General features: G+C 39.6%; 1 protein-coding gene across 1 annotated transcript in view; it reads right to left on the bottom strand.

Moving 5' to 3' along the window:
• LOC108655036 (Krueppel-like factor luna) overlaps positions 1-1883 on the bottom strand; it is a 72834-nt gene extending 70951 nt beyond the window's left edge. The window contains exon 1 of the mRNA XM_018106717.3: positions 1059-1883. The gene's annotated coding sequence lies outside the window, so the exon portion shown is untranslated. The remainder of the gene's footprint in view (positions 1-1058) is intronic.
• Positions 1884-13526: the final 11643 nt, after the last annotated feature.

Below are 13526 nucleotides of genomic sequence, written 5' to 3'. Positions count from 1 at the left end.
ATTTATGCTCTCTAATTTTATTTTTGGTGCAGTCAAATAAATATTAATAAAGACAACGCGTTAATTTAGGCGCAATTTGACGGAGCCTCCTCCAAGCCATTAATATTTGGAACGAACTCACAACGGTCCCTCATCAAGAGTCAGACATGTGGTGTCCGCATCAATTGGGATTGCGACAAGCGAGAATTTAGTTATTTTGATTGCTGTGGCTGCTACTGCTGCCGGCTGCTGTCTGCTGTTCTTCTCATTGAAGATAGTTTACACAGCCGCTATCATCACGCACTGAACATGGACTATACCACACGATTACCAACCGAACTGTAATTGTACTAGCAAGTGCACATTGCATTGTAGGTGCAATATTGGTGTCAGTATTCCGTATCACTGTATATACGTACTTGTACTTGTAGTACCAGGAACTTTTGGTTTTATTTCTTATTTACTTTTGGTTGAATGTAAAAAGAATCCGCCTGCAAGTTGAACCCAGCACAAGCAAGTTCGATTTAATCATAAAACAAATGTGGCACTTGTTTTGCGCGATATACCATATAAACATTTCATATACAGAAATATATAGTAATATTATAATACATACATATGTTTATAGTACACATACTTTACTGCGCTTCAGCAACCGCACAAAATTGAAATTGAAAATAGAGAAATATAAAGAAAAAACTTGTGAATGCATGAATCAACCGCAGTTTATATTTTTTGCCTTTGGTACGTGATTTAATATTAGAGAACTACTGAGTAGTTCATGCAAATAACAAAGTTTTTTTTTTCTTGAAATAATAAAATATTCACAACAACATGAGTTCGAGAAGATTGTTATGAATGTATGGCATATGATTAAACACTTGGGGTCTGAGGGTGTTAATATTTTTAGCGTGAGTCTCGCGGCCTGGGCGCTGAGTCACTGTGCGGTGATGGGATGTTGCAGCTTGCAAGTTCGTCTGCTGGAAAGAGATGCAAGATGCACTAATGCATGCTCAGCTCTTTGGCCAGTAGACGGGCTTTAAATTGTTACTCTCTCCCTCAGATAAAGATTTACGTACCGCTTGATATTGTTGAGGTTGAAGTTGTTACTGCTGTTGCTGTCGCCGAGGTTGCTGCTGCAGCACTTGTTACTTTGACGCACTTTTGCGCAAAACTTGTTTGCACACGAACACACTGAGGCACACTCACACATCAATAAGACGAAGACTTTACATAGTGGATGCCGACTGCCGAATGCCGACAAACAACAACAAACTAAGCGGAGCAGAGTGGAGCGATTCCACTGCAGACTAAAGCGAGCAAGTTGTGATAAGAATTTAGTTTGCCGTAATTTAACAATAATTATTAATCCAATTTCGTTTGCGACCACTACTTCGGTCAAATTTGTGTTAATAATTATACTAATTTCTATTTACACTGCAAACGTTTTCACCACTTGTTTGCTTTTACACAGGTGTTGCTCATCTACTTGTGGTAGGTGCACATATCACTGTATATTCATGGCTGTTTAAAGTGCCATTGTTATAGTCTGCTTTATCGGAGCATACTGTCGTCCACTCATTTCTTATCAAAACTTTGTTTACACCACGCACACATGCAACCTGCACGGGGCGACGAATTTAGTACCGTTATAAGTTAGAACAAACAATGGCAAATGACCGATCTGTTACAGCTTGCAACAACAAAAGTGAATTTCAAATTGTGTGAATTGGTTGCTGGATAAAGAAAATATGCCGCTGCAATAGTGCGACTGCGGCTTCGGCTGCGGCTACTGCTGCTGCTGCTGCTGCTGCTGTTTGTGATAACTGCGCTTGCGACTCCGACGCACGCTGAACCGTTAACGTAACCGGTAAAAACAAGACTGTTGCTGCTGTTACTCTCAGAGAGACACAAGTGCAAGTTAAGCGACGCTTAACATGTAAATGTTACGCGCCGAGAGTCGAACTGTAAGTTAACAGTGCCTATGTTGCGCTCAGAGAGCACACATTGTGCTCTTCGTCTCTTTAATGCGGCGTGTGAAGCGATGAACAGACTCACCACAGCAGCGAATTCGACGTCGCGACGTAATCGTCTGAAATAAAAACTAAAAGTGTGAAACAGCACAATTGAGTGTCTTTTAACAGTGGTGAAACAGCACAGTGGTGAGAATGATAACCGTCGATTCGTGTTAACATTGTCTAACACAACTAAATTCTGAGGTTACTCACAAATATTTATACGTACATACGTGCAAACGATAAAGGGTTATTATAGAGCTGATCGCTGGCTATATATAAATAAAGGACTTTATTCACGAAAATTAAATATATGATAACAAAACTAAGCATTAAACTTAAGATTACAGACAATGCATATACAAACTTCAGCCATTGATAAATATGCATATTATTTATGTACATTATTTATGCTGGAGAAACTATGGGTCTATACTAGCGGCGCTCTGTCGCACATACTCAGTGAGAATAATAATGCAGAGGCAATTGGCAGTTGGTATAATTGCAAATAAACTAGCTAAAATACCATGCACATGCATAGAGATTAGGGCAATCTAAAGTGCGTTGACAATTTGACATCTTGTTTATGTGTTGCTGTGTTCCCGTGCCCTCACACACACCAATTACCCGTCATGGCGGAAGTCGCAAAAATCCGTAAATGGCAGAAATTATGACACGCCACAACGATCCAGTCCCAACTCCAATCCAAGAGCCATGTAAGAACACACACAGGCGTGTGCTGTATGGTCTGTAATCGGAAACGAGCAGAGGAGTACCTATGTATATATAACTTACTTTGCGGGAACGGTCTATAATCTATTTATTTAGCTTTTGTAGCATATAAGAAGCTGATGTACTTGGAGTATACCAAACGGCCGTTTAATGAATGTGGCATTAACTCCGTGAAAATAACCAAGACAATTGATAGAATCAAATAACTGTATCTAGTCTAGTTAACATATAGAGAAGCGAATCACAGCCGAAATATAATTAAAAAATACACAAAATACATACATATATCAGTACTTACTTTCGATTTATTTGCTGAGCTGTTTTGATCATGAATAGTTACGCTAAAGAGTAAACCACTAATAAGAATCGTATAGTCGCGAATATTTATTTAATGGCGTGATGACGTAAGTTCTGCAACTGACGATGGCCGAGCCGTAAAGGAAATCATAAAGTGCGTGAGAATAGGCAAATCAGTGAATTATCAATGCTCTTTGTGCACACTGAAATCACATAAGCATACTTCTTAATTTTGTTGAACAGGTCTGTTGAGTGTAGATTAATGACAAAACCCCTATATATTCTGATTGTGGTCAATAGATCATTTTGTCATTTGATATAAATCACTGTGAAAGTGTAATTTAGATAATGACTGTCACATTTACCATCAACTCCAATTTACCAGCAAATATGCCTGATTAAGTGCTTTTACTCTTCGTTGGGCCAAGAGTATCTCCCAGTCGGCCACTCCCGACGAGCGCAGTCTTGTGTTCTTTTAAAGCCTGTGGTACAGCAAAGCGTAAATATTTTGATGTATTCATGGAAACAGTTTATGCATGTTAAGTAACAGACAAATTGACGGAAACTCGGACATGCCGAAGACTTTTTGCTGAGAGAGGGGTATAGGTTCATGCAGAAAACGGGGAACGGTTAGGCCACACCATTCAATTTATTAATAATTTACGTGGTAATATTTTTGGACCAAAAACAAACCGAAGACCAAAAGGGAATAGATGAAAACACAATACATTCAAACGGTGGGTGGATGGGAAAGGGGAAGGGGAAGTCAAATTGGTTGGGGCAAGTACCAACATAGAAGAAAAAACAGACAGAAGCACAACGGCAACTAGACGCATATGAATTGGGAACTAATCGTGGAATATGAAACGAGAATGATTATTATGCAACTCACACTAATCATTATGTCTATGACCCCAAAAAGTGGGCGAGGGCCAACAGGGGGAGAGAATGGGAGAGTAGAATATTCTTGCCACAGAAAACTTGCATACTTATTCATTCATACATACTAATTTACTTGAACATAAGTTTGTATATCTGCATCACATCGCCACTTTAGCTCATGAAAAATCAGTAATATATCAGGGTGTAAAATCTCTTTTTATATAACTGCATATTTGGTGGAATTAACACATTTCACAATAATTCAAATGAATAATTTGTGCAAAGTTGTGACAGTAAGGAATCTCATTTTACTTTCTATAAGGAAGGTCAGCACAAAGGGTTCAAATATTCCATAGCATGGGATAATAGCATATGGCATTAGACTGTGGGCAACCTTTGACAACACACGGGATTGTACATACCTCTGCTGTGAAATAAATTAATTTCACGTTCGTTCAACATAAATTGAACGCAGAAAGGTTTTATTCAATTAGCTGTTGGTGGTGTCGGATATGTTTTTGCAGTGCACGAGCCCACAGAATGCAGCGAACAGCACTTTTTCATATTTTCACGAAAATTATAGCCTTTGACACATTGTTAATGGCCATTAATTTATTGCATTTGCAACACCTACACTCAAAGTGCACTCGCGTTGTTGATTTCGTTACTGTTGAAGGCCACTCTGGTAGCAATTGCGTTAGAAACGAGGATCTAGCCGACTATGGTTTATAAATTTGATCCTGAACTATTCACACATTCGCAAACTGTTGGAATTTGTACATTACTTTCGTGGCGCGATCTTAGTACTTATCTCTCAGGCACACTTCATCTTTTGCGCTACCTCTCTGCCATGTAGCAGTGCTTTAGTTTGGCAGCTATTGCAAACCTGGCCTTAGTGAGTAATATCCATATGACAAGCAGCGAGTCATTATTTTGCACTTGTGTAGCAGGGCGAAAAACTTACACAGTGAGCATTCCAAATAAGACAATAGCAAAAGGATGATTAACAAAATAAAGTTTTTTTTTTTAAGCTTTAGCCTAACTACGTAGGAAATGGGATTGTGGCGATATGAAAGAGAAAGCGGGCTAGCTATCAAGATATTGCTAAGCAGGTGAAATGACCCGCTCCGCAGCTCAACCGCCACTTAAACTTTGCTGCTTGCTTCGCCTTGGCTCTTTTACTATATTTTTGGTTTACAGCGCAGGCGAAGTACCGCGAAGAGAGAATTAAAGAGAAGAGCACACAATAAAGCCGGCAAACAGTTGGAGAAAGAATAACATGTTAAACGAAATTCGCAAGCTCTTAACCAGCAACCAATTAAAAGAAAATACTAGGAAGTGGACTGACTGGTATTCGGAAAGCCTCTCACACAGCTTTGAAACACACATAATTATTTGAAAAAAAAAAAAAAAAAAATTATATATGTACATATATACAACATAAAACAAACAAGCGAGTCACGCCGGCTCCTGAGTTACGCACACGCACACATGCACACATACGTGCGCCACTCTGTTTGATTGCGCCGCCTGTTGGTATGCAACACAGCGCTAACACACCACGCGTTGCGTGTATTATATGCGTGTGTGTGTGCTTAGTTCGCTTGTCTGTGTATGTGTTGATTGGCCAACTAAGTGCAACACACAGCGCAATGACCCGACCCGACGTATTCGAACGCTGACTCGTTTCTGGTTAGTGTAAACTCTGGTCGATACCTGATGACGATGACGACAGAACGAGACGAGCAAATCGACGAGCGTCTCTACAGATGCTGGCCACAGCCGACGCCACGTTGATGGCAACTCGTTAATATTTTGGCTCGTGTTAGACCTTCGACATCACTCTTCTTCGCTCACAATTTGCGGAAGCTTAACTCACCGCAAAATGCTCAAAATGAGCAGCCAAATTACGAATTCCTTCCTTAATTGCAAACTGGCGACTCTTGTCGGCAGTCGAGCTAGCAGCTCGCTAGCAGTCCATGCTGTGCTCACTCTTTTAGTGTCCCATCCTGTATAACAGTGTGGCTCTCCTCAGTACATTTCTAGCTCTCTTAAGTACTTGCGCCGTTTTATGGTACGTTCTCTGAGCACAGGTGACGTCACCTGCATGTTGACGCGCACGCCGGCATTGTAAACAAAACATAAAATATATGAATGGGTGAGTGAATTGTGTGGATAAAACAATAACGACTAGTATGTGTGTGTAATACTGGCGCTCGATGAATGAAATTCTGTTTCTGTTATACGCTGCTGTCATTCCGAAATTTTTATGATTTAAATGCAGGAAAGCAAAACTTTATCAATCCGCCGTCAGCTTGGGGAAAGTTTACCCCTGTTCGTTTGAGCTCTATTGAAAAATAGGTTCAAATATCAAATTGTCATTTATATTTCAAAGATAATTATTTCATTGTTGCATTACTGTTTGGTAAATCTCTGGGCGAAATTAATTTGGGAGAACGGTAAAATCTATTGACAGCAATTGACAGACAAGTCAAGAAGCGTCAGCAACAAATTTAATTTGAATTCTTTGTATTTCACGCACAAACTCAAACGCATATTACCAACATGAACTTAAGTTTTTAGACAAGAATCTGTCTAAAGAATTTCTATTTTCGAATTTGTCATGTTTTCGCCTTACAGCGGCTAAGTCTATAAAATATATTATGAGAAGGAGAGTAGGATGGATATAGGAATGAGAATGAGAACGCTGGCTGGGATGTGCAAATATGCGAAAGCTAAACGTCAGAGCAACCCTTTTTTGGTGAAGTTTTCAGCGCTTATCTTAAGTCGCGTTGACAGGCAGCAGTCAAGACAAGGAAATACATAGAGAAGTACAAGTTGAAGATGAGACTAAAGCTGAGCCGAGGCTGGACCACCGGCAAAGGACACAGCAGTCGGGCAAACGTCAAGCAATAGAAATTGCTGCGGGTAAAAAATGGAAGAAAAAAATTAAAGAACATGCTCGACTCTTTCCTTGGGACACTGGTTGACAGTGAGTGATTTGACCGTACCCTCATTTGCGTGCAGCCAGCAGGCGACACAGCAAAACTAGCAGGATGAAGCAACACCAAATGGATTAATGTGCAAGGATGCGGCTCCACTGGCAGAAAGACATCCGAGAAAATTACGTCAACTACGCACTGGGCAGGCATGAAAATCTATCTAGTGAGAGATGGAGAAGCAGTAAGCGTAGCTCATTTACGCGCTGCACTCGAGTTACACACAATTCTCGAGCACCCAACACCCACACCCTGTATCCCTCCCACTTAGCACCCAGCTCCCAGAAACAAAGCAAAACTTTGCAGAGCTATTTTCTGCGCCCAAATGACAGCGCAATGTAATAATGAAAAACTTTTTCTTTGTCAATTTGATGAGTATAAAATTTTTCAAAAAAAATAAGAAAAGGGCACCACAGCTCTGTTGTGTGGGCAAGAAATATAAAAGTTCTTAGAGTATAAGCGAATTAACCCACCTAAGAATGACTTCAAATTAGTTTTTACAAATATTTTAAATATAGTATATATGAATAATATTGCTAGCCCCTTTCAATATAAGTTAGAAGATTGTCAAATGATTAATATTTAGTTAAAAAATATCTGTCTATGCAGCCGGGCCTCAGAGTACTGTGTCTTATGCGCTTAAAGTTTAACATTTGTGATTATATCCCCTTAACACCAGTGCGATGAGAGATCTAGATGTTTAAAACGCTCGCATTATAAAGAGCAATCCACAACAAATGTGTCGTCCTGGGTATTTGTTCAGTTGTGGTTGCGACCTCCCTTTGTGACCTGAAAGGTTTTCCAGCACCAACCACAAGGTCTACATTTTTACTTTGTGCCTTATGGTGCTTTCGTCTCCTGGACAGTGGCAGCAGGCTACAATTCCGTGAAGTCGGTGAGAATTGTGGAATTCATAAGCTATGTGCGTTACGCCGCCAACGGTGAAGTCTCTTTGTGCAAAAAGCATTTTTGCTGTGTCAAAAGCGATCCCGATTCCACCATCCTTCCTACTTGCTCAGTTCTCGGCTCTCGGTTCAAGCTGGCATGCCATTAACCCACTCGCAAAAAGTGCAAAATCGCTTAAATTATTGTTACAAGCTGCCTGGCCGTTGCCAACAACAACAGGAACAATCACCAGCAACCGGAGCAACTGGGAAATTACAACGACAATGTCCAACCGTTTGTGCTTTACTACGCACTGCTTTGACTACTAGTTAGCATAACTCCAACAACTGCAGCGAAATTTCTTGCGAGCTCCTCTCTATGCATCTGTGTGTGTGTAAAAGCTGGAGTGTCTTGATATGTGTACGTGTGTGCACGAACTGGAAGTGGAATAAAAAGTGTCCTTGCCTCGCCTTCCCAGCTTGTGTCGACCGAAGCAGAAATGTTTGTATCGATTAGAATGTGAAGCTCAGATATTCTATACACTTTAAACTTAACTGTAAATGATGTGTGAAACGAGCAAATTAAGACTGCCAATGACAAGCCAAGAGCAGTCCAGTCACTCTTAGTACACGAACATCACATCCCTAGGCCGCGGCGGACTACAGAATACTACAGACTTTTTTCTCTGTGGCTGGTAATTGTTTCACGGGTTTTACAAGCTTAGAATTACCTTAATTTGTAGCAATAGGCAGTGCTCGCATGTAGGCAATATATTTTGCAAGCCAACAACGGACTGATTGCCAGCTGATGATATTAGCCTGTTCAGGAACTCAATTTCGAGGAATGCTCTCGGCAGCTTAGTAACTACGACAAATCCAGGAAATTTCATAAATATTCTATATACGTATATGATGATCACACACACAGGCGCCCGTGGCTGACCACCAAATCAAGTGATTTCCAGCTGCTAATAGCTCTCGACATCTCTGAACCAAGTGAGAGCATGTGTGGTTACCACTCTTTATCCACGATGTGTTAGCTGATTGGCGAACTAACGGACAGCGCTCGCCTCATGCTGCGGTTTCCAGCCGTCAAATGCAAAACTAGACTCCGGCAAAAAGTAGATTGTCAAAATCTGTCAACGTTGTATTGCGAGACACGTAAACAAGTACACCCACTTACGCTTCTTGTGCCCTCCAAAACTCAAACACCTCGTGCAAAGAGCTGCCAATATCCAATTGACAGCAACTAGCCCGAAGCAACTGCTAGAACTTTCTGCTCACTTGTATGCAATCGTGAGCTTGTCGTTTCTATGTATATTTATACATTTCTTATATTTCAAACCATTAATAATATACATTTAAATATATATACAAATTATCACAGCAGAAAGAAGTATGGGATGCATTACATATAGGGTTAATCCAAGACATCCCTTGTGAACCCTTCAATGGCCATTCTCGAAATAATGAAATAACAAATAGTGCTCGAAAAAGTAGTAGCCAAATACCCGCATAATTGTCATGTTAGACAAGCAATACACACTCGCTCCATGGATGTTAATTAAATTTTAATAAGTGACGCCGCTTTTTCAACTGTAGCGTTCCCGTATAAGCCAGCAATTACAATTATGCTTTGATGACCGTATGACCAGCACTCATTAATTTTTAATTTGTTGAAATAATAATTGCCAAAGCCATATCTAGTTAAACTTCATGCAGTCGCTCAATTGGACCGTTTTATGCCGCCTGTGGCATACGAAGCATTAACATTAACACCCCGGAGACATGACTAAGCCCTGGCACAACACACAAAATTAACCTCTTCAATTGACCAGTCGCTTGTGTAAAATGAGTGTGTCTCTTTGTTCAAGTGTGTGTGCGTATGTTGACCTTCATGCCGTCAAACGTATGAACCACAATATGGGTGAAAAGGGGGCTAGCTGACGGTCAGCCGCAGCATTCAGTATAGTGGTCGCCCACATACCCTGTAGGGTGAAACAGACGATTTAATAGTGTGCAAATTGAATATTCTAAAAAAGTAGCCTGGGATCATAGGACTACTACAGACACAGAATATGCATGCGAGAAAGTTAAACAAACAAGAGCGCAAATTTCAAGTTGTCTCTTACATCAAAGTGCATTCTGATATCTTCTCTAATTGCCATAGAGTGGCGCATTGCATTCAAATTGAATTCATGATAATTTAATGAGTCAATGCAGCATGCTGTACGTAATAGAATCTGTTGAATGATGTGATGACGAATCCACAATAAAATACTACAAAAATAGCCCTAGATAACCGACAACAAAACTATACATTGGTTGACCCACTTAATTTGGCTCAGTTTTCATTTTGGTAAATGTAGTGACATTAACTAATGAGACCATATTTGCTATATTTGCGTACCTTAAAAAAATGCCAATAAACCATAAGATTTCTTAATCTCCACTAGAGTTCTCAGTCAGTTCTAGTGTCATAAGGCAAAGGAGGGACAGTTTAATTAATTTATGACACCATTACACTTTTCCACATTAGAAGTGCCTGAAAGGGTGATCACACACACAACAGACACATACACACAAAATCAAGCACATGTGTCTCATCGGCGTTGCCCACTTGCTTATTATTCATTAACAGAAAAGCCACAAACTTTGTGAAGCTGCTCCTCTCTGAGTGGTGCTTGATTGCTGGCTGGTTTCATCAATCAAGGGCCAATAAAGGGCTCACCCTAACCATTGAACCCCATTCAGTTTTGCTTAAATTTTTGGTTTCGTTGTTTAATTGCATTATTTCTTTAATAAAAGTCAAATTAATTGGCAGCAATGGGTCGCTTAAGATCTACTGCATATTCTCCAACCATCCACCCTTTTGAGTCACGACTAAATTATTTTGTGTTCACTGAGTTCAGTCTGAAACGCAAGAACTTATTAATGTTTAATAGCTATTTTTGACTTTGATGTTCGTCGGTCGTATTCCAGCTTAAAGCAATTTACATTCATGTTTATGAAATGTGTGCGAACTGAGTATCAAGTAGAGCTATTACGAGTTCTAATATTTAGTTGTGGCAGTTGGGAAAATGATTTTCACTGAATGTCGGCGAAAAATGCTGTGTTCCATAAGCGTTGCTTACTTCAAATTTCACAGCAAATAAACATTCCGCATGGCCGCATATTTTTTCCAGCTCTCTTTGTGTATGTATGTGCATGTGTGTGCTTGTGTATACGTTGGTGTATGAGAGCTGCTCTTTGTTTTATGTACAATATTTTCATAGTTTTTCACAGTTTGTGTGACATAAATTACAACGACAGGCAACAGTAGCATAGAAAACTTCAGTATATCCATATTTTGCCACGAGGTGTTTTAGACATGTTGGCAAAGTTTTGCCAAATTTACATTCTTAACAAACAGCAGCAATGACGAATAAAATTTGTATTCTATCTAAGGTATACACAAATTTGCCAATTTTCGCTGAAAATGTGAGTTATTTCTTCTAGTTAAGCAACCCAATTGAAATTGGTTAAATCTGTGGCCAAGAATGTTGGAGTCGGAGGCTATCGACCGCATAATATTCATTTAAGGGCCAAAAAACAGTGGATTTTTAGTAACGGAGCCATGGAGGAGTCTGCCATTATGGACCCTAGCTCCACAATCTTGAAAGTTGATCACTCCTTCTGTAGACTTATCGGAGCCTTGGCGCCTTATGCGAGGAGTCTCCCCTCAACTATTTATATATATTCTAAATTTCAACTGCGTTCACACGGCCAGACGGAGCACAAGGCCGTTCTCGAGCAAAGCCAATATACTCCTTCTCTTTGTAAATTAATTTGAGAACACTTTTTTTGCATTGCTCAATCTAAATTTGATCCCAGATCAAACACACCTTGCAGAAATTGTGAGAAAGCCGCTCTACCAATACTTTCTTAATCCGTTGGTTTCGTCGTCTGTGGAGATTTCCCCAGCAAGCGTCGTTTTTGTTGCAACAATAACTCTGCAGCTATTTTATGTGGGATTGCTCCTGTTTCATTGCGTTCGGGCTGAAAGTGAATTACAGTCAGCAACACGCTTAACCCTCCTTCGCTAACAGTGGCTACTCTGAGTTCAGCTGCCGTTTCGCTGTTTCTTTTGTAAGTCGCTTTTTTATGACCTCTAGCCGAACAAATGTGCGTATGAATTGTTGCCCAGGCATCGCAACAAACGGCTGAAGAGCCGTTGAGTGACGCTGCCTGTGTAAATCATATTTACAGTGGTACAATAATTGAATTAGGCGGCCCTAAGCAACGGCGACACGCCCCCTGCATCCACTATTTCTTTTTCGTTCTCACTGACTGCAAATAAAATTTAATTAGGCGCAAATGGCCTTTCGACCTTTTGTACGCAACGCACTTTTTGTGTTCGAGTAAAATTCGCTTCTTCAGCATTCATACTTTTCCTATTGCCTCCCGCTTTAAATTAAAATCAATAATATGTGTTAATACAAACCTGTTATAATAGTGATTCTGTCCCTTGGCATAATTAGCTTTAAATAATTGAGTGTCAGTACTGTAACTTAAAAGCTAAGTTTTATCACATAGTATAGAAAAAAAAATAGTATAGAATGATTAATCTATAGCGGCACTTCACTTGTATAGAAAATATAGTTATATTAGCTTATAAGTGAACTACATATGTTACATTAATAGCACTTTTAAAGTTATTTGTTTAAAAATCGTTTTACAAAGAATCTCTTTTGTATAGTAAATCAATTTTTACCCAAGACACATTAAGTGGTCGCTGCATTAGCTAAAGTCTACAATTTCCCCGAAGGAATTTAATGTACAAATTCTCCAATCATATGGTTCGTGCACAGACTAAACCTGTCACATCTAACAATTTCTTCACAGTGGCAAAACTTACACTGAACCATAGGTGGCGTCTAAATTGTGACTATTATTGAAATTAAAACTACTATGTCCATTTTATCAATATTTTTATACTCTCAGCTCATTGAAAATTACCTGATTTTGCATTTAATTTATATTTATATTTTTAATTAAATTAGAATAGAATAGAATAAGTGCCATATTGACCTCAATGAAATTTGAAAGTAATTGTGCATCTTGAATAAATATCTATTATGGCTTAGCGAACTTGTTTTACTGACCAACAATTATATTATTATTATATATATATATATATATATATATATATATATATATATATATAAATTGTACATGTACGCCATGGGGTTGAGAACTCTTCTCCCTAGCAATAAACGGTTTTGGGGGTACAGGGTACAAAAGCACATAAAATAACCGCTCTTACATCTCATGGCTACAGGGCATTGAGAAATGATGAGCACGTGCTTCCCTTGGCCAAACATCATGATAAGAAAGGCGCAAACAATTTGACAATTTAATGTGGCGACATCACAACCTGCGACCGCAAACTGGCCACGAGACTCGCTGACAACATTAGCCAGTGCAGAACAGCGAGCGAGGGAGCGGAGTCTATAATTATAATTCCATTACCATTACCAGGCGAAGGAGGCGCGAGTGGTGGCCAGCATCGGCGCAGGACTTTTAGGAGGAAAAAAGGAAACGAAAATGAACAGAGTGCGATTTGAAAGGTGCAGCAAGCTACCTTGCAGATCCTGTGTAGTCATGTCAAACACAATTGAAGTGGCGTAATTGTTGAAAAAGCAACCAAGCTAATGATGGCCACTTGAGAACTTGTCGAGAGACAAGGATAATGCGGG

This window comes from Drosophila navojoa, chromosome 5, assembly GCF_054131105.1.
Source record: "Drosophila navojoa isolate 15081-1374.11 chromosome 5, UAZ_NAV_1.0, whole genome shotgun sequence".
NCBI classification, from domain to species: Eukaryota; Metazoa; Arthropoda; class Insecta; order Diptera; family Drosophilidae; genus Drosophila; species Drosophila navojoa.
Note: the sequence above shows the minus strand (reverse complement) of the source record. Positions and strands in the feature narration are given on the sequence as shown.